This window comes from Trachinotus anak, unplaced genomic scaffold (assembly GCF_046630095.1).
Source record: "Trachinotus anak isolate AG129_WGS33_773 ecotype Australia unplaced genomic scaffold, CSIRO_AGI_Tana_v1 ptg000010l, whole genome shotgun sequence".
NCBI classification, from domain to species: Eukaryota; Metazoa; Chordata; class Actinopteri; order Carangiformes; family Carangidae; genus Trachinotus; species Trachinotus anak.
The window spans coordinates 1430854-1450000 of NW_027273861.1; the positions used below are offsets into that span (position 1 = coordinate 1430854).

General features: G+C 43.4%; 1 long non-coding RNA gene across 1 annotated transcript; it reads right to left on the minus strand.

Moving 5' to 3' along the window:
* Positions 1-9624: 9624 nt before the first annotated feature.
* Positions 9625-14948, minus strand: LOC139626420 (uncharacterized). Its single transcript, XR_011692260.1, has 4 exons — positions 14670-14948; positions 13877-13966; positions 12772-12844; positions 9625-12563 (listed from the first exon to the last, which is right to left on the minus strand). It is a non-coding gene; the product is annotated as an uncharacterized lncRNA (long non-coding RNA).
* Positions 14949-19147: the final 4199 nt, after the last annotated feature.

Here is a 19147-nt window from a genome sequence, read left to right on the forward strand (position 1 = left end):
ACTTGCTGCAACAGTTTGGACAAAAAATTTGTCCCACAATCCGTTAAGACCTCCTTAGGTATGCCTACCCTTGAAAAAAGTTGCAAGAGACAATCCGCTACCTGTCTAGCTTTGAAAGACCTGAGAGGAAAGGCTTCAGGGTAGCGTGTGGCATAATCACATATAACTAGTATGTAACGATAGCCTGAGGAACTTTTCTCAAGTGGGCCTACAATGTCCAAATGGGCAATGGGCAAAGACTGCAACTGGGCATGAGTCACTCCTTTAGCAGAGGTTAGTTGGCAGGTTTCACAGGAAGCACAGAACCAAGAGACTTGAGTGTACATCCCTGGCTAAACAAAACGGCTTCCAATCCTGTTCAGAGTTTTCTGGAATGCCATGTGACCTGCCCATGGGATTGAATGACCCATCTCCATAACTCTCTGTGTGAACTGTTGTGGCAGTGCTAAGGCCTCAGTTTCCCTTTTTCTGATAGAGAAGGCTCTCTTTCACTATGTAGGTGGCATCCTCTAAGCAGCTTGGGTTATTTGTCTGAACACCCTCCACCTCTGTCACCTTATCAAACCACTGCTTCAGTGTAGCATCTTGTTTTTGAAGTGTGCTCAGATCTGGGGGGAACTCAAACTCAAGCAACTCAGGTGGTTTGGGAGAGCTTTGTGCTCCTTGTCTAAGAGAACCCTTTAGCTTCTCCTGCCTTCTCTGTGCTTTTGACTTGTGCGGTTTAACTGGCCCTGCCTCCCAGTCTACCCCAAAGAAAGGCAACTCTTTGAAGACTCCCTCTGCACTTTGTGCTCTGGTAGTTACATTACATGGTTTTACAGGTAATGTGGCTGCATCACTCAGTGGCTCACTAAAATCAGCGACTGAACTCTGACCCTCATCACTGCTCCTGTCAGGTTTGCATATTGGCTGGGTCAGAAGGTCGTAGAGTGTGGGTATATCATTGCCTAGAACTACAGCATATGGTAATGTTGGAGCTACTACCACAGGCAACAGAAAAGTCTGCTCTCCCACAGTCAGATAAATCTCAGCTGTAGGATAAACATGCTCATCCCCATGAATACAGCTTAGCTGTGATTTGTCCTCACTCCATTTTTCTCTGGGGACCAGACTGGACAAAACTACTCTCTGATAACATGCAGAGTCAAGTAATGCTATCTCACACTGTCCATTGACCAGAACTGGGGCTGTATGGCCTGCCTCCCTCACCGCACCTACTGTGGTTGGCCTTGGAGCAGAACACAGGAGAGATGGTTTGCTGTGGCCTAAGGCTGGGCAAAATAGTTTTGTGTGACCTAAAGCGTTACAATGTTAACACCTGACATCTTGTTTAGAGGCTCGAGGGGGAGGCTTTTTAGCATGGCTTGTGGCCTGGGGAGTAAACTGCCTATCACTTAAAAACCCTCTACCTCGTAGCTGACCAGACCCCTGTTCATCCCCAGTGGACTTACTTGACTGGGCTTGGTGGTTCTCCCAGCCGAAGGAGGCAGTTCGACTTCCTTTTCTGGCTGATGTGAAGACTTCTGCTAGGCGCGCTGCTTCCTCGGCTGTCTTGGGGTCGTGCTCTCGGATCCAGATCTCCAGCTCTGGATGGACCATCCTCAGGAACTGTTCTAAAATAATAGTCTGATAGTTCTTTCACTGTTGATTTCTCTGGCTTAACCCATTTACAGAATAGGTCCTTCAGATGCACATACAGCTCTCGTGGAGTTTCACCATGCTCAATCTTGAGGGACCGGAATCTTCTGCGGTAGGTATCAGCTGTAATTTCATATTTCACCAGAATTGCTGCTTTGACTTTTTCTTATTGTTCTGCGTCTTTCATGTCCATCAAAACATAAGCACTACGTGCTTTACCAGTGAGTAAAGGTACCAGACACAGCCCATCCATCTTTAGGCCAATGACAGACCTGGGCCATTCTCTCGAACGTTGTTAGGAAATGTTCAATATCATCATCTGGAGATAATGGCAGCAGTTTGGGTTCCCTGTGGGCAAGGGGTTTCCTCTGTTTAAAATTCCAACTGGTCTGACTCCTCATCTCATCTAAGTCATCAGAATCGACATTGTCGTTGTCGTCGTCGTCGTCGTCATCATCATCCCCCCCCCTCCCCCCTTTGTGGGCGATGGCTTTCGTCCATAGTATCAGGCTCTGTTCTTTGTTCTTCTCTCATCATGTTTACCTGCAGCTGCATTTGAGAGACTTGATGCTGCATGCGTCTCCATCGCTGCTCTTGACGAGAGGACTCTTTGTCTCTTTGCTGGTCTCTCTCTGTTTGTGCTCGCATAAGTGATTTCACCAGACCTGCTAGTTCATCCAGCTTATCTTCTTGTTTAGCATCTGTCATGGTGTCTGGAGCACATGCTCCGCTTGGCCCCTCATCTGGTTGTTCTTGGTCATTTTTCTTCCCATGCCTTGTCATCATTGCTGTAACGTGGGCCCCAGCTTCTGACACCACTTGTAAGATGGACCACAATTATGGTTGGACTATACAGCAAATAAATGACTCACAGGCAGGTTTGGCAGGTGTAATCGATGAGGCCTTTTATTCATCCCTCTTCAGGAGCAAGCATCCCAGCATCAGACCAGCAACGCACAAGTTGTTAAAATGGCGCCTTTTTATACTGTGTATTGGCTAATTACCTTGGGAGACTCCACTCACAGGGGTCCAGTGCCTACTCACATATTAACACCCTTTCTTTTCTTACACGCACGCACACACACACTCGTGCACACACACTCACACTCGCACACTCACTCACACACTCACCTCCTCGCTACCAAACGAAACCCAACCCCACATTACATCTACTAAAATACACATTTCTGAATCACCCCACACCAATTTACACTTGGTTTAGCCTGGAACTATGAAACATGGGGTCCGTTGTCTGGGGAAGCCTTTTGCCTGAACACCCTACAGACAAAGAGACTGGTGAGTAGTTAACCCACTTATGCTCCCTCATTGCACCTTCCTACACTTATTGCACATACTACACATTACATCAACCATTACATAATTTTGCTCAACTCTAAGCTCATTGTCTTATTCCTTAACACATGGCTGCACATTTACTCACATGTCCCTCTTTTCCAGGTGGAGCTGCGTGGCCTACACAGCACCCGCCATCCAATCACAAAAAAAGACAATAACCATGGAAACAAATATTCCAATCATCCAAAGGTGCATATGTTTCCATATCCGTAACAGTCCAAAGTGCATGGTGTCATATTTACGTCAGATGAAGCGCTCTTTGTCACAGCATGTTTTGGTGTTTTCATTTGTAAACCTCATGTGCTCTATACACAGGGAACTGTAGTTAATACATTGACAGTACTGAATAAGAACACTTAATAATGCTAACAGCCTAGAGTACAGTAACTTCAGGGAGAGCCTGCTTCTCAGGCCCTGACAGAGAGAAGTAAGGCTGATGCCTCTGAGAGCCTGGTGCCAAGCTGATAAGCTGACTCCTGTTCAGATGACAAATAACTTAGTGGGAGGTCTTGGCAGCAGTTGGTCTTACATTATCACAGGGTCACCTTGCTACAGTACTTGTTTAGAAAACTATACTTTTAAACATTCATAACAACAGTTTGCTCCAACTACAGAGTTGTAGGTAGGAGGGTGAACAGGTACAAAAAGCACAGGGCCTCGTGTCCAGGGTGGGCTCATAAATCAGTTTCAAGCTAGGAACGTACTAAAATATTTTACACTGCAGTTTTAGGAGGGCAAGTGACACATTACGGTTATACTTAACAGCCTGTCTATTGTAAATACCATTGATTTTCATTTAAAAGCAAGATATGTTTATGCTGATAAGATATGTTTATTATGGTAATGAAACAATAAAACAGTAAAATAAACTTAGAGGCCAAGTCAACACCTCAGACTCGTTGTGTTCCTCAAACCATCCTTGAATCATTTTTGCAGTGTGGCAGGGGCATTATCCTGCTAACAGAGACCACTGCCATCAGGGAATACCGTTTCCATGAAGGGGTGTACTTGGTGTAGAAATGTGGTACATGTCAAAGTAACATCCACATGAAAGGCAGTACCCAATGTCTCCCAGCAGAGCACTGCTCAAAATATCACGCTGCCTCTGCTGGCTGGCCTTCTTCCCACAGTGCATCCTGGTGCCAGGTCTTCCCCAGGTAAGCGATGCACACACAGATGGCCAGGCCACCTTCTTCCATTGCTCCGTGGTCCAGTTCTGATGCCACCTATCTGTCCGAACCATCAGACTTTTGATGCTGCAGTAGCTCTTCAATTCTATCAGACAACACAGGCCAGCCTTCACTCCCCACATGCATCGGTGAGCCTTGGCCACCCATGACCCTGTCACTGGTTCACCAGTTTTCCTTCCTTGGACCACTTTTGGTAGGTCCTGACCACTGCAGACTGGGAACATCCCACAAGAGCTGCAGTTTTGGAGATGCTCTGACCCAGTCGTCTAGCCATCACAATTTAGCCCTTGTCAAAGTCCCACACATCCTTACACTTGCCCATTTTTTCTGTTTCCAATACATCAACTTCAAGGACAAAATGTTCACTTGCTGCCTAATATATCCCACCTACTGCCAGGTACCACTGTGACGAGATAATCGTTGTATTCACCTCACCTGTTAGTGGTCATAATGTTAAGGACTGTTCAGTGCACAAACACACACACACACAAACACACACTTCCACTCTTCGATACCACTTGAATGCTGTAACTCTAATTCAACCGCCCTGCATGACTGGCTGGCTGGTTTTGCATACTTGTGTCAGGGTTAGCATAGGTGGCTGCAGCCTTCTTCTTTTCTTCTCTTGAAGTTAGCATGCTAACCAGCTAGCCCCTGTAGCGTCCAGTTTAGTTGTTCCATTCCTCACCAAGGATAAAGCCTTTATCCCAGGAGTGAAGTCTCCTCTGCCTTATTTTCCTCACCCCGTGTATACATGAGATATCATTAACATTTTGATCCATACACTTCTTGTCTGTTGTTGCTCTCTCCCTCATTCTTCATTTAACTCCCCATGGATTGGACAGGAAAACAAAAACATCAGCAAACCTCGATGAGCCTCACCTGGCTCTGATCTCATTAACCACCTCCACACTTCTCTCTTCTACAACTGAATACCCAGGTCTACTGAACTGTAAAATACTCTAGTTTACAGGATCATTTTAGTTTATCATTTTACAGGCCCCTACAACATGACTCAAACCTTCCTATTACATGTCTGTCTCACACATGTTACTGCCATTTGTCTGATGTGCCTCGACCATGAAAAGAGCAGGCTCTTGGTGAAACGTCTGTTTGGTGTCAGAAATGCTGGCACTGGGCCCCTGCTGTGTGAAAACCATAAAAGTCTTTTTATCCTGAAATGATTGATATGAATGATTAATCTCATTAAGCAGTGCCAACAGACATGAGCTAACATTTAACGCTGTTGTTTCAGTTATCTGACAGAGAGACATGAGGGACATGTTGATTGTAGGTTTTTATGGCAGTGAAATGACATCAGCAGCAGCACACCAGGATTGGCTGAAAAGACACTAATGTAACGTTAGCTACTTCACAAATTAAAGCAGACAGCTCCAACAATAACCACTGATGCGTTCGTTAGTGTTACTCTGTCAGGGCTGGGCTGAACCATAGCTCAGAGGTAACTGCAGCTGCCACATGGTGTCGGAGCAGTGAGGAGGGAAAAGGAGAAGACTGAAGCATCTCGCCACATTTACATTCTGTCAGTGTCAGCCCTTTATGGTTGCTTCTCTCCTACTCTTTGTGCTCACATATGTTGTATATTATTGTATGTTGTATATTTTTTTGGTGCTGCTGTTTCTATTGACAACTGCGCGAGTATGAAATAGTGAGTGAAACACAGCTGATTGTTGTGTTAAAGGATGTTTGGAAAACCCTGGCATTTCCCAGTGGGTCACTACACAAACTGGGCAAGCTCAGACAAAAATATTTCAAGATAAAAGCCAAGAAGATAGATAGATAGATAGATAGATCTACAACTATCACTTGCTTTGTCACTCAAACGTCTCTATACATCAGACCTGAGCTGCAGTACAACAGCATTTCATAATTAAAAATGAAAGAAAAAACATAACAGTGGCTACAAACCACTCAAATTTTATTTGACTGTCAGTAACTTAAAGATGTGTAACTAATTTAACTGTAGTAACTGTAAATATGGATTATAGGATATAACTAAAGACAGTAACATGAAACATATGCACAGTGAGCTGTGTCCATGCCCCTGGGTGGAGGGGCCCTAACCCACTGTCCACTGGCTCTCTGGTCCTGTTCAGACCTACATTAACATGTGTCTGCACTGATTCCATCACCGGTGCTCAGCTATAAGTACATCTGTTCATACCTGGTTTGTCAGGTCTGTGTCTCCAGTGATCAGATTACACTTCCCAACTTTATATGCACTTGTCAATATGTGTGTGTGTGTGTGTCTGAGAGAGAGAGAGAGAGCGTGGGGCATGACGGAGTTGAGTAAATGAATGCTCTACTCACAGCTCTACAGAGTAAAATATTTTGGGCTGATGATGAAACTGTGTTGGGACTAATCAGACTGCGGCAGAGGACGTCAGCAGAGGAGATGGTCCTTAAGTGTAGCCAGTTCACACTGTTAAAAGAATGTGGCCACATGTGCCCCATATCACCTCCGAATGTGGTCTGTCCTGTTCAGACCTGGTTTTAACATCTGTCTCAGGTGATCTGATCACAGGTGGACAGCTCTAAGTTCAGGTGTGAACACACCCAGGATACATTGAAGACGTATCTGAGTTTATTTATTGTCCTCCACTGCTCCCTGAGAGCAGCCTCTACAGAGGAGCATTATACTGCCCTTGTATGCCCTGTGCCCAGTCTCCTCTGTCCTGAACTACCTTGCGGGCAGTTTTTGGACTGGAGCAGGAGCAGGAGCAGCAGAGGAGAGGTCAACACTCAGGACACACTGCCTGTCTGGTGTGTGCATGGCAGCTGTGTCACTGAACTACCAACTCTATCTTTCAGCATTGACTCTTGTTCACCCTCCTACACGCACACACAAACACACACACACACACACACACACACAGGTAAAATGACATTGGGTTTCTGCTATGACCATGTAGCCTAGTACATGTGGCCTCAGTGTCTCCACATGCAGCTTCTAAAATGGTTAAAATGTGTTTATATTTGTTCATGTCTGTAACAATACTGAAAGTATACTGACAGGTGTCAGTTTTATGTGATTCCCTGTGATTATTGTGTCACACCCGAAAAAGGCAGATGCTCTCTTAATCGCGCACGTCACACAGACAGTGTGTCTGCTCTAACCCATTAAAGGAGCTCTGCATGAAAACCAAGATGTTCCCTGCTGCCGCACACGGACACACACACAGGCAGTATGTTGTGGGCCTCACACCCAGGGCCTGTGGGGCAGTGAACAGGGTACTTGGTACTTGAGGCCACTGGAGCCAGTATCACCAGCTGAGGGCCCAAGGTTGGAGCACCTGCACCTGGCCCATAGTGCTGCTTGGCAGGTGATACCGGTTACACCTCAGCAGGGGGTGAGGGTCAGCCACCACGTACAAATGGCTGGGCAGGTCCAGCCCTACATCACAGTGGTGTGGTGGTGTTCTTCAGCTGCAGGGCATAACTGTCCCACCTGATGGTCCTGATGCTCTGTAGTCCCCCAGGATGACATTCTGAACACTGTGCCAGACCCCCCTCTTCTTGGGACCGTTTCTCAGTCAGGTGGCAGCAGTTTGGCCACTGGGCAAGAGGGGCAGTGGTGGCAAGTGTCTCTTCACACTTGTCCACTCGTCTGCTTGTCCAGCAAGTCCCTGAGCAGAGAGTGTGTGTGTGTTTTATGTCTGTATCTATTTTAAACGATTTACTTTACTGATGATGGTAAAGACACTCACAGCAGTTGAAAACTATTTAACAAGAGGTGGAGCAACACACAGCTGTCTCCATTATCAGAACTCACAATAGTGTATAACAAATTAATTTTGTTACTGTATGGTGGAATGATTTTTCCCTCAAACTTAAACCAATTGAATCAAAGTGGATTCACAAAGTGGTCTTGAAAAAATCCAAATAATCATGAACTTTTCTGCCTTTTGTGTTGGATTGTGTTGTTTTTATATGTTGAAGAACCACAGTAGAAATAAGCCCTAAACACTTTCTGTGATTTAATCCTTAATGGGGTCAGTATTGCTGCAGAGTTATCATGCATTTTGAATAATGAAATAAAGTGACTTGATGTATGTCACATTAAACTGGTGGTGCCACTGGACCATGAAACCACAAACAGCAACACCTCAGTCTGTTTGAGAACTTAGTGACACATGTAATTTACAGCTGTGCACAGCAGTGAGTAACTGTGCTCTCTGTGCTCATCTTGCTTCAGTGACCATGGAGGCTTCCTTCTGCTGTCCCTGGGCAGCACCGCAAAGAGCTAACAGACTGTCACGCCATCAGCTGGTGGGTTAATTTCATCTCACATACAAAGAGAAGGGGACACGGGCTGTTTCAAAGTGTTTGTCCTCTGTAAGCAGGTGTATGTTTGATGAACACAACACAACACAGCCTTCTAGTGATGTGTGGATGTGTGTGATGTCTGAGCTGCAGCAGAATGAATGTGCACTTATTTACTACTTCAATACCAATAGATGACGTCTGAAGCCAGTTGAGATCAGTCTGTCAACATGGCCCCGGAGCCACCTGGAAGGCCACAGCTCAGAAGTTAATTCTGCTCCTGCACACTCTGTCACTTCAGTTTGAAAAGTCTGAGCACAGTAAAATCACTGATGAGTGGTCCTCTCTCTCGTTTCTCACCAGCAGTACGGCTTCTATCATCTCCTCACACAAACAATAGTGCAATGTCCACTTGCATTTTTTTTCCAGGAATTTCAAATGCAGTAAAAGGACCTGTCTCAGGGACAGGAGACTTTTCTTTTGACATTTTACAAAAGGAAAAGCAGGTGTAAATAACAAAATGAATGTTGCCTGTATTAGTCACCTGTGAATTCAGTGTTATGACAAGTCAAAGTGTCTGTGTCAAAAAGGCCTGTTGTGGATTGGACTCCTGTCTCAAACATGGTCTCTGCACTGACACCTGTTTTCCTCTCCAGCAGTCTTGACTGGTGGCTTAAAAGCATATTAAACTTGCTGTGTAAGCTCGGAAAAGGAAGGAAGACAAACTTCAACAAGACTCTTGTTGGCCTGAGCAAAATGTCCTTGATCTTGTGGAGGAGCTCAGTTTTGTTGTGAAGCCTGAGTTTAAGATCTGCAGACCAACAGGCAGACATCGCTGTGAGCTGGTGTCACAGAGGAGGCATCGGGAAGCAGTGAGCTCCAGGGAGCGGCTGGAGGGGAGCTCAGAGAGGAGTGCCTGGATGTTATCAGCCTTCGTCACATCAATGGGTAACAAAATCACCTGCACAGGAATGATAAGAAGTTTATGTGAAGGGAGTATTTCTCCTGGACTCTCATGCAGACAATTGTTTCTGGACTTTTTTCTTGTGTCTCCGCTATAACTGACCACAGGAGCAAATGTTAGTTTAATCATGAGAGTGTGACACAGCATCAGACAAACATTCAGCTGAGCTCCAGCAGCACTACACCTACAAGACCTAAATCTGCCTGATATCCAAGAGAGAGAAAACATTGTATGTTGTTCCACATGTTCTCAATTTATTAGCGGTCCAAGCCCGAGCTCAGGGCCACACATGCAAAGCAGTAGCTTCCAGTACCAGCAGTACTGGGAACCCTACTGTAATATGTAATTGGGGGTGCAAGCCCGAGCGGGATGTGGTCTACAGCTTCTTCACACTTGTCATTTCATCAGTGTGTGTTTCACATTTTGACCAGCTGAAGTCAACAACCTCTTTTACAGGGTGAAAGTCATTAGTGCTGTTACTGATAAAGACCTGCAGCATAAAATTGTGAGGCTTCAACAGCTTTGATGTTTTTAGTTTTTTTTTTTCAGAATGATATGTTGGTGAAAGTGATCCACATCTGTCCATGTTCTGCTCTCTGTTGAATGAGACTAAGAAGAGAAGTCATTCTCACAACATTTTCAAATGTTACTCCTCTGAATTATGCCTTCCGTCAAATGTTTGATTCACAGTTGACACTTTCCTGAGCAAATGTTTCTCTGTTGTAGAGAAACACACACATTTTAATGACGAATGACTATTAACTTCATTTTGTGCATGTTTCAACAACAATCCCATTCCTCTTTTCAGACATATGAGATCCTGTAAACAACACATACACATCACAGACAAACTGAATGTCCATATTTGCATTCCAGCAACACAAAAGGTTTTTGTTGTGCTGATTTAGACAAACGTCACCTGTTTCTTCTCTGAGCATTAGTCTGATTACCTTTTCAAAGACATGCTGATTGATGCCAATTGAACTGAAAGACCATCTGTGCTGTCATATGTTGAGTTTGCTTCATTCCATGTTTTCTCAACATGACCCTGTTGCTGCTGCTGCTCTGTTTTAGGTTTACAAAGTGCAGTGTTTTCTACTATGCTGGTGTAAACTGGAAATGACCTCGTGCATGTCATCAGCCTAACGGGGAGGTGGACAGGTTACATACTTGTCAATGAACACAATCATGTCTTGATCTGTACTTGTGCTGTTCTCCAGCAACAACAATGATGTGTTGATGTGAGACTGTAGTCTGTAAACATCATCAGTAATATTTTAAAGAGCTGTGAGACCCACCCTCCTGCCACCGGATGTCAATTTAACATCAGAAAGACATTTGACTCTAACCACTCTAAGGTCGGACCAACGTTACATTTTGGTAGGAAATGAAAATCAGGTTGACATCAACATCCAACATTCACTAACTGACACTGATGTTTAGCTGATGTTGATCATTCCTGATCAAACAGTGTTGCTGCTGTTGCTTGAATGTTTTCTAACAGACTGTATTTTTGGGACCAATCCATATCATTTACTTAAAGATCCATTAGTTCTGTGCAGTGTCAATCTGCTGACAAACAGGAGCAGAACCACGTGGTCCTGTTGCCTGACAAGTCTGTACACACAACACTCAGTCCAAAAGGTGCACCTCAACAGGTTTCAGGAACTTAGACTCCATATCACACTTTAAAATGTTTTTAACAAAGCAAGCCTGGCTGGCGTAAGCTCTGCCCAAAGGCAGGCGCACGTCCTGCATCAATGTCCAAATATTCTAAAATTAAACTAAATATGCACTGTACATGCTCCCTGTAACTACCACTGTGAATAATCATGTTTTGTTGCCTCATGAAAGTGACCCACACACCAGGTCAAAACATTTGTCATCACTGCTGTTGCACTATTTGTTGCACACTGCTTATGTCTAATAATACCAAAAGTCGGGTGACCAGATGAAAGGATGTAACCCTCTCATTAGTCACATGACCTGAGAGGTTAGCACAGCACTGAAGTTCACCATGGTTTTGACTGCCTTCCCCCCTGGGCTGCTGGAAACTGAACAGAAATAATTAGGTGTTTGTTTATTGTCAACTACAGTTCCTACCTTTGTAATGCAAAATACTGAATCATTAAGAAAAACATCTAATGATGTAAAAAACTGTCCAACAAGTCTTTTACAGACTCTACACACTGATTCATAACAAACCACTTGATGTTCACACATTTTGAAGTACAAGTGAACCAACAAGAAACAAATGTGAGCTGCCACTGATTTTATGTTACACAGTAACAGTGAGATGGTCATAGTGATCTTCAGTCAGTGGACATACACATGTATAAAACAAAGATAACAAAGCTGCTGCTCCTCTGGTGTTTCCTCCACCTAGAAAAAAAAAATATTGAATGAACAAGTTAATCCATGTGTTTTTTCATAACTTTTAAATTATTTTTTTTTACTAAATTCAAAGATGATGTTCCACATTTAATCTCTAATGGAAGAAAAACAGAAGAAACTTTTTGTGAAACCATATTTGGACCGTTGCTCATTTTGGACAATATAAATATAAATATGTATAAACATCTTGCTTGTTATTAATTTGGTGTGTATGGGTGGGAAAGCACTTCATCATAATAAGGCCTCAACCAACAGATTTCATTTCAGTCATACAAATGACCCTCATGCCTTTTGGCACAGCTGTGCACTGAGGAGCAGCAACCTCATCCATCACAGCCAACACTGCACTGCTGAACCTGACAGGACTGAACCCTGCTTATTTCACCCTCCTGCCACGTTCCAACAGGTGTCATAGATCTAAGGGGTTTGGTGAACAGGGTACGATCATCTCTCCCTCCACAACCAGAGGAGAGGATCTTCTAACAGGTGATGATGTCCTGTGTCCACTTGTTGATAACCACCCTAACCTTAACCCTTACCATGACTCAGCTGTACTGCAAAAATAAAGAATTAACATTTAATACTCAATATGTAACTACTGACTGCTGAATTTGTCACATCAACTTTAAGTACCTGTACATCAAAATTGTACGTGTGCTGTGTCATAATAAAATATTGTACTTAGTCCATATCTGCTCCACAGCTCAGAAGGAGCTCCACAGGTCCAAATGGAGGTGCTGAGAAACAGACAAGTGACAGACAAAGAAACCAGCATTAATTATTGAACTGTCCATATATATATATATATATATATATATATATATATATATATATATATATATATATATATAATTTTTTAACTGTTTGAAAGTATTAGGGAAATTATAATATGTATTCAATCAGTTTTCTTAAGAAGATCTAACCATGTAACTGTGTTTGACCTACAGTCAAATGCCACATGATCAAACTCCTTGCGCAGGATGTCCTGTTGAACCACCTCAATGTCAAGGACAAATACCTGCACAAAATGTCAGAGCAAATTAAATACTTGCAGCAAATGCACAGAAACAATGCAGTAGTACTTAAAATGTAAATGACTTATTTTAATTAAAAACTTTCCAACCAGAAGATGTGTTTACATTGGCATAAGAAAGTAGCATTAAAAGCAGGAAGATGAGTATCTGTGGTCCACAACTGCTTCATCCTGAGTAAACAGCTTCCCCCTCAGTTCATTAAATCCCTGCAGCGTCTGAAAGCAGCACGACACATGTTGATAAACCTGCAGCCTCTGATCGTAGTGCCTTTACACATGCTGTCCACACTCTGCTTTGCTTTGATGAAACCAAATGCCAATGACAGCAGGCTGCTCAGAATGACCACACACACCTCTACACACTGTTTAATGCACGTGGCCTCAGAATACCGGGGCTCATTAATCCTCTGCATTGTCGTGTCCCTTTACAACTTTTTAGCTAAAGAGATGTTTCTTTTTTTTCTTAAAATTTGTCATGCAGATGTTGCTGTCACATAAATCACAATATCCAATCCTGATGTGGGATACAGAATACAGCATTAAAACTGAATGAGCATCAGATTTATCAACATTTTTATTATTTTTTTGGCAACACTTACGGTGAATAAACAGTGATATAGAGAAGAACAAATCAGGAACAACCTGATAATGAATAAATCGTTAATAAGAAGTTCCTGAATAACTCAGAGTTGAGGACTATGTAGTAGATAGTGAGTTACTTAAATAAACAAACTGGAAGATATTATGTTATCATTAGATAATGATTACTTCATAAATATCAGTGAATTGGAATAACTAAGTGGCGAAAGACTCATTACTTAAATATTATTTACCCTTTTTGGACATCACACTGAGCTCATTATCTGAGCATAATGCCAGCCTACCCTTCTTGTGCCTTTAATCATATTTTAAGGAATTATTGTTTCATAGTGACTAAAGGTAAAATGTGTCTAATATATGTATATGTATATAAATGTATAATAAAACACAATAATACCATAAAGACTAACAGCTCACCTGAAACACAGAATAGCATTTCCCCTCATGTGGGCTGGCCTGTCCTCATTTCCTGCTGCAGTGGCTGGGACATCCATCAGCATCTGGTAGCTGTCAGTAAGGACAGAAGAAAAAAAAACACAAAATCTATATAATCTCCTGTCTGGGTCTGTCAACCCATTGTTGGCTTGTTAGTGTACAGACATAGTTCGGCTGGTGGTCTGCTCTCCCTCCCCTGCCATCTGTCCTGCCAGTGGCCTCATTTATAAGAGGTGGATGTATGAGCACATGTTCCACACCACAGAGAGATGCAGATAAGCCATGTTATGAGTTTCATATACCATCCTGTCACTGTGAAAGCTGCCTGGTTGTGGTAACATGTTACTCTCAGACTAATCAGGCAGTTACTCTAGTAGGTTAGATGTACTCAGCAGCCAGCCTCTCATGGTGCTAGCACGACTTCTAGACCCATAATCTGAGTTATAATTGTACCTCATGAGTCAATTTGATGATCAATTACACTCTAGGTCAAGGATGAGTCTGACATTGGTTTAAATCAAGTCAAGGCACGAAGCAACAAAAATCTATTCAACCATAACTATCATCTACAGCCATGCTGTGCTAGGCTACATGAGGCTGTACTTAAGTGCAGCGGTGCCTTGAGCTAAATGCTAACATCCATAGGTGTCATGTTTACATTGTTCACCAGAGTTCTAGCATGCTACCATCTGCTAATCAGCACTGAACACAAAGTACAGCTGAGGCTGCTGGGAGTTATCTTTCGTTTTCCATTAGGTCAAAAAAGAAAGTTTACCTGATGATGATGATGCTTCATCAAACATCTAAGGATCACCAAAGTGATTACAGTTCATCCTGAGAGGATCATGAATGTTCACTGCATCCAACAGTTGTGAACAAATGGGAATCTCATGATGGCACTAGAGGAAAAGTCAGGGGATCAAAGTCATATCATCTGGGAACCAGATAGATAGATAGATAGATAGATCCTATTAGTCCTGTCTTCACTTCACAATTTTGCTCTCAATATTTCTTCAGCTTCTGCCAGTGAAGGCTATTAAATGGGCAACCCCCAAAAATATGTGATCTGCTTAATTTGCTCCAACATCTTGATGTAATATTTTTCTATATTCTCTTCAAGGTAAGGAGCATGTTACTTTCCACTGTTGCTGAATATCTTCCCACTCACTCACCCATATCTCAATATTTGCCCTTTTCTCTCACCTCTCTTTTATAAATTATTTATTGTCTTCTTTTAAATATATATATAATTTTCAAATTAACTTCCTGGTTGAATCTGCTTAATCTTCATATGCTGAGATAAACAGTGTAATAATTACCTGACTCAATCTCTTCTAGGTTATCTCTTATTATAATGTCTCATTGGCAAGTATGTATGAAAGTCCTGACTGGTTAATTCATATTGCGATGCCCAACATGAACTCAGGTCCTCTCTAATGTGTTTTCTTAGTTTATTATTACCTATCATGCATGTATAAGAAGTACCTTCAGTTCCCTTCCATTGCTGTGTTGTAGCAATTGCACAGATAAATACACTGTTGATTTCGAAGTTTCTCAACAGCTCTTAAAACAGGGAAGAGCCAATCCTCCGGGTAACTATAAAGTTCTATATCTAGTCCTCAGTCTATGATATCAAGAGATCACTTTATCTGAGTCCATTAATTCTTTATCTGTTACCTCCACTGGCACATTCTGGAACAAGTACAATAAGCTTGAGATAATCCTCATAGCCTATGATTCAGCAGGTTTGCAGATTGACTTCTGGCTTCATTATATCTTTGTTGCATGAACATATTTCTTTTCCAAATCTCCACTGCATGGATATCATCTATCTCTTTTTCTTTTTAATTTCCTGATTCATCTTCTTATCCAATTTGTCTTTGTGTTTTCTGGTTTTCTTGGTTTTCTAGCCTTTTTAAATATGATTGTATGGTACTGGGTTTTGTGGTAAATTATGTAAACTGCTGAACCAGAGAACAAGGTATTGCTGCAGCCAGTGTTGTTTTGGGGTGCGAGGTGGTTCCCTATTATCACCATAAGGGGGCGCTAAGATGGGTTGATATGTATACAAGACGCTGCTCAAGTGACGACGTGTTTTTCCCTGGCTCCAATAAAACAGCCATCAGAGCTTGTTCAGTTCTCTGTCTGTTGTTTTTTCATCTGAGATATATTCCACACAATATTCTGTTAGACACAACAGGTTTCTTCTTTTTTATCTTTGTGTATGTGCTGATTTGATAAGTATTTTTCATCTTAGCACAATTTTCCATGAATACGACAACACAGGTGGTGACACCTCTCCATTATTATGATTACTTCTGTCTTTCCTATATCATTTCATTCTTCATATGCCATTTGAGTACATTGAAATTCTGTCTCCAGCTTTTTTCTCATTCGTCAGATGTAAGGTTATATAAACTGGACTATGGTCTAATAGGTCCATTATTCCTATTTCACATTTCTCTACCCTGTATCTGTCCATCAAAAAATAATCTATCCTTGAGTATAGTGACTTGCCACAGTAAGAAGTATGTGTACTCCCTCCATACATAATGCCCAACATTATGTATGAATATTTATCAATATTGTTAATTTTTTGCTTATTATAATTTTATGTATTCTGCCTGCAGAGGAGTCTAATTGTTGGTTTAGATCAACGTCCAATTTGGGCCTGAACGGAAACAGATATTAAGAATGGTGACCAACTCATCCTCAAGGCCCCCCTTAACCAAAATGTATCTACTCTTTATTGAAAGTTTGGAGTAGTGAAGATCTTAAATGATGAAGCGGTGCAGCAGTTCCTGCAGCAGAGGATGAGCAGCTCTGAGCATGTGGACCAAACCAGGAAGTCAGGAGGGATGAGACACAGACAGAAATAGGAGTGATTCAGACTTCAGCAGTAGTTAATGAGCAGTAGTTAATGAGCTGATGTACGCTGATAGTAGGGGATGAGACACAGACAGAAATAGGAGTGATTCAGACTTCAGCAGTAGTTAATGAGCAGTAGTTAATGAGCTGATGTACGCTGATAGTAGGTGGGTGGAGGAATCTGAATGTCACGCCCAGGCTGGGGCAAACACCAACAGAGAGACAAGCAGGGACAGATATGGTAGAAGGAAGGGAGGGAGGGAGAAAGAGATACTGCCAAATCCTGACATTACTAACAGGACCTCCAGGCAACCCACCAGGCTTGTCAGGAAATAGTGGAGGCAGATATCCAAGAGAGAATTCCACCCGACCAGTGGCAGTGGGGTTGTTGGGCATGACACAGCGCAGGACGGATTCCAGGTCTAGACACTCAGTTTGTCCATTAGTCTGAGGGTGAAAACCAGACAACTAACTGATAGTGGCCCCTAAGGCTCAACAAAACTCTTTCCAGACTAGGGAAATAAATTGTAGACCATGGTGTCAGAAGTCATAAAATCCAGTGCAATGTGAGACCATGGCCGCGATGGAATGGGACGTGGGCTTAACATACCTGAAAGTGGATGATGAGATGCCTCGGTGTCCACATCCATAGAAGACCACCAAAAGTGTCTTTTTAGTGGACTCAGGGTGCAGTTGATGCCTGGGGTGCCAACAAAACAGGAGGTGTGGGCCCATTGCAGGACCTGGGAACAAACAGGGTTAGGTACGAAGAGAGCATTAGGAGGACCGTTACCTGGAGCAGGATCTATTTGCAGGGCCTCTCTCACAACTGGCTCAATCTCCCAGGTAAATGCTGCCACGACCTACGGTCTATGGCCACACCACAGGTGCGGGAGAGAATCATGTCACAGCTGGAGGTGGATTCATCTGAGGTGTGTTGTCGGGAAAGAGCTTGATGTGGCCGGAGCACGGCTTACTCCTCCTCACAGTGGGGCGCTGTGTCACCCTGTGGCACTGATTTGTGGGCGGGGAGCGCACCTTTATATATAGGGGCCTGGGTACACCTGGCGCACTCTCTCTTCCTGTTCCGCTCGTCCGTGGTGGTGGTGGCTGGGGCCTGGAGTGGCGTGGTGAAGCCGTGTGGCGTGCTGGCACCAGAGCGTCTTCAGCGTTTTGCCATAATAACGCACGCTCTGCCCTTCAGCGCAGTGCGCGTGCCCAGCATCAGTGCGTCTTTGGCGTGTCGCCAGAACGACGCGCGCTCTCCTTCGGCGCACGGGTAAGGGGCATTGGCGCACACTGCTGCTTTCTCTCCCACTCACGTGTTGACTGTTTGGTGATATGGCTGTTTCTGCTGCAGTGAGGCGGACTGCTGGAGTCACGGGGCTGAGCTGCCCTGCTGGGGGCCTGTCGGCGTCGTCCGCCTCTCGTTTCAGCCTGTTATGCTGCTCCCGACTGATTGTTGTGTCCTGCTCTGTCCTAGACCTCTCGGCGCTCTGTAATGCCCTGCTGGTGAGGCCCAGAAACGATTAAAGCCACCATTTCCTGGACCCACTGCTGTTTTGGCTGCGTTTGGTTCACCCTGACTGTTTTGGCTGCGTTGGTTCATCCTGACTGTTTTGGCTCACTGAAGCCGTTTTGACTCCTCAGCTCTTCTGAGCTGTGGGGAAGCGACGTACTAAGGCTCTTCACAGAGCTGGCGTCAGGGCCTATTGCTACTTTACGGATTCTGTTTAGTTCATTAATCAACCTTGAAAAGATTTATTTTGTATTGATTTGTTTAATTTATTGAACATTATTGACTGTTGTTTAAGGAACATTATTTACCTTTGTTTGATGGTTTGTTTCGTTGTTTTTAATTAAAGTATATTGTGTGCGTGTGTGTAAGAGTGTTAGGTAGCAGTCAGGGGCCATATTAACTGGGAGGCCAGTTTTATAAATTGCTTTCTTGTCTTTGTGGACAGGTGCGGAGGGCCAGGCGGCGACCCAATTCCTGGTGGTGGTATTTTCTTCACGAACCCCTTGCGGGTGTGTGTGTTTGCAGTGTCACGGGTGCTTTTGGTTAGTTATTCCTCCCCCTTGATTTGATTTTGGGCTGCCGTAGCTTCCACAGCCCTGTTCATTCTGCTCTGTGGCCCCAGTACGTAATTACGAGCCAGTACTGTTCAAGTGATATTTTAATTGGTTGTAAAATAAACTATTTTTCTACTTTTCCAAATACGTCTCTGCCCGTGGTATACGGACCTGTGTAGACCTGTGTATAGTAAATTTAACCATCTAACCATAAAACCATCTCATATAAACTATCTCCTGGGGCGAAATTCCCCAGGTGGCGTTGTCGGTACACCCTTTTCCAACCCCTCCACTCGCCACATTGACATTCCA